We start from the raw sequence: 3,717 nt of genomic DNA on the forward strand, positions 1-3,717 counted from the left end.
CAGTTTAAAGTTGCGGCTTTTCATTGTTGGGATGTAGACCCTAGAGCTCCAGTTCCGGTAATCAATTTTTGCCAAAAGAATCAAGGGAGTTTTGAGTTTTCTTTGTTATTTTTACTGGCGGTGCTGAATGCCAGTGATCAACTATTCAAATATGCTTCATTCTGAATCTGACTACCATTGCCATCATGTATGCTATCATAAAGTTGTGTTTATATCATTATAATTAGGCATGCAGCTGTTGGTTGATGCCCTTATCTGCAGTGGAATCTTACTTATGGCATGTACTTCATATATTAAACAACATTTCTGTATTCTGTAATACCTTTAAGTGAAGTTTAAATGAAATTGGCCAATGGCCAATGCATTGCCAAGAATAGGCAAAAAATTGTTTCCACCTTATTTTACTTTTAACCCAACAAAAAAAACATATTTTGACCCCAAAAGACACTCTCATTACTTCCAAAAAACAAGTTATAGGTCTCGTTTAGGATGTTTTCCTTAGTATTCGTTGACTTGAGCCAGGTCACGTTGGTTTATATGTGTCCTGAATGTCAGTTGACGTCGTTATATTAAATGATGGCGCTTTCAACTGATTGGAATAAATTTAAAATAAAAATTTCTATTACATGCTTTGTAATTCTATTACGGTTATCGAATTCGTTGCCGTAAATGTGTGAAACCTCTTAGAATATTTTCTGTATGTAACATTTCAACGAGTACATATATTTCGGCAGTTATGGGGGCCATACTATATGACTTGTATGTATTATTTCCCGGAAACACATATTTCAACTATTATGAGGCCACACTATGTGACTTACATGTGTCATGTCCAAATATTTTGTAATTATTAAACAAACATGTAATGAACTGTAATACGATTTAACATGTAGTCATACTCTGTTTGTAAATCTAATACTATCCCAATATTAATATTATTTTTTTATGGTTATACCTATCATCACATACCACATCTCGTTACTATACTCATCTGTGTGAGTCATCTTCGCCAAACCCTGGCATGAAGGTGAGTTCGGTGAGAATTTAAAATAATACTTTCGTATTGAAAACATAACATGTGTGACACAATCTGTTAAATTGGATATCACATAAACTACATGCTCCAATAGCCGTAAATGGTCAATGACGTCACCATTTAAAATGAGGACGTGATCTGAATTTGTCCAGTCTATAAATTATTGTGAAAAATCTGTTCACGTACCGTTCAGACATAGTTATACTAATCGGAAGAGGGTGTTATATTTGTGTCGCTGGTGACGTTATTGGTCACATGATATATTGGCATTTTTAGAAAAACGTACAGGATAGTCATTATGATTATAATCAGGATAATCAAATTCAAAATACGCTGAGAAAAATGAAAATTATAAAGTTTTTCATAGCATATGGTCCGTCTGAATTTGTTTGAATAATATAATTTGTATTCGTCACCGTGAGTTAAAACATTTGTGAAATTATATATACATTCTCGCTATATTGTTTTTTTTTTGTGTGCTTAATAATCGAAATACAGGAAGAAGATAAACTACCATAGAAACAATATAAAGAAAGCTGAGGTATGTGGCATGATCGTGTTGCCAAGCAGCGCGGTGTAAACACAACATTGAGATTTAACGACACACACGGATTGTCGCTTATGTATGCTTGGCAGAATATGAAAGATTTAAACTGCCATCCCAATTCCGTATTGTTCCGGAGTCTAGGGGTCATTCTAGTTCAACCCCTCTTACTGTATATTGGATTTTGTAACAACTGAAGCAAATTTTCTTTATTTAATTAAATAAAATAAAATAAAACTTTGACACTGCTACCTACAAGAAACTAGTTTCACTGTAGTATTTTATAGCAATGTCTGACAGTAATAAACTTCACAATTTCTTTGTGTAAGTTATTTGTTTGTAGTAACCATGGCAACATATATATGTATATAGATATATATAAATATATATATATACACCCAAACAACTTACGCGCATAATACCATGATTCAAACGGACAAAGCGTTAAATGATCTTTTCATGACCTTTCATCGTCTCAAGACTATGTTTATGGATAGAGCTTATGCTTGATTGGAGACCTGATTTTTTGTCTAACATTAACGCAACTAGTGTTGGGATATTGATGTAAATAAAATTAAACACACAAAGAGAAATTATTAAAGTTAGTGTGATTTACATCTGCCTTGAACACATGCACTTACAAACATTCTTCATAAACAATATTCAGTTTTGTACCAGTAACCCGGCAACGAGTGAATTAAGTAACTATCAGTCGATTTTGCCAAAGGGATCCGGCACGTAAATACATAATCATTGTCTTGGGTTGAATACAGAGTGTAGTGAATAACAGACCTGTTGTAACCAACAGCGGGCCAGGGAAAGTGAGATAATATCATGGTCATAAATAATCATGGTTATTTTTCATAGCGACGATTATTAGTTATCAGCAAGGAAATAAACTGGTAGAATTGCCCGATGTATGTTACACACGTGCACTTTCAATTTATAGTACGTACAGATAAATCAATGCGCATGTGTACATATTCAATTCGCTATTTCATCAAATAAACAGCCCCCCGTTTTCGATTCATAACCCATTTTGTACAGATTATGTCGAACAAAAAGTTCACAGTCGTATTTATTATTATTATTTTCAAAGTTGCATTCCTACATTGTTTCGTCTCCAGAAAACCCCTCAATAACCCATGAACACCATGACCCTAATGGTTTTAGATTTTGTACAGTTCATGGCAAAAGTGAAAACACCTGTTTAAATAAGTGAAATTGAGTGATTACACAAAATTAAACTTGTGTTTGATTTGATTTGAGCATTGAACACCGCCACATTCATATATTTGCTTCAGTTCTCCAATATTTGCCAAACGAACTGATTATATAATTTCTCATAGTAAACACAATAACAATGGGCGGTGTTCTGTTAATAACACAAAGAAGGACTACAAGTCTAAGGCAGTGACAGGGAGAGGAATAGTTAATTGCAATTAGGGCATTTCCACTAGTTACAAAGCTTGTAACAATGGTATATGTAGCGCTAGCCCTGCGTGCAGTGATGTGTGTACGGGAACGCGTTCGGTTGATAGTGGAGACATCTATCTACCGAACGCGTCCCCGTACACACAGCACTATACGCAGGGCTAATGTAGCGCATGCTTAGTATCGAATACCAAGGGTCAATTATGTGGAGTATATCCTCATTCATACACAGGCCACTTTTGTTATGTTTGAAGTCAATAAAACCAATTGTGCGATCTTGTGACTGATACGACAGCAAATTTTCATTAAGAAAGATGTTGCCATTTCATGTTATTTATGGGAGACAAAAGTGTGCAGTGTTTACGTAATTAAAAATTTGAATACTGTGTCTCAATAATGTTGCTGAATTTATACAGATAATATTAAATTGAATATTCCTGGTTGTCAGCTAAAATGTGCCCGTGTTATAAAGTTACGTTATGTTATACACTAGACGCAATTTCTAATTCTTCCAAATCAATTGTGTCATTATCTTGTGCATTCACTTGGTTATTTTCAATACCGACTGGGCATATAAGTGGAACAGTCAGTCACGATGTGTCCGGTACGTGGTGTTTCCATGGAAAGTCTTACATCATACCCAAACTAGTTGTGTCATGTTTGTTTTTATGTTGCCATGCCAAAATATACCATATAAAAAAGG

Source organism: Saccoglossus kowalevskii, chromosome 15 (assembly GCF_978046115.1).
Source record: "Saccoglossus kowalevskii chromosome 15, keSacKowa6.1, whole genome shotgun sequence".
Classification (NCBI taxonomy): domain Eukaryota; kingdom Metazoa; phylum Hemichordata; class Enteropneusta; family Harrimaniidae; genus Saccoglossus; species Saccoglossus kowalevskii.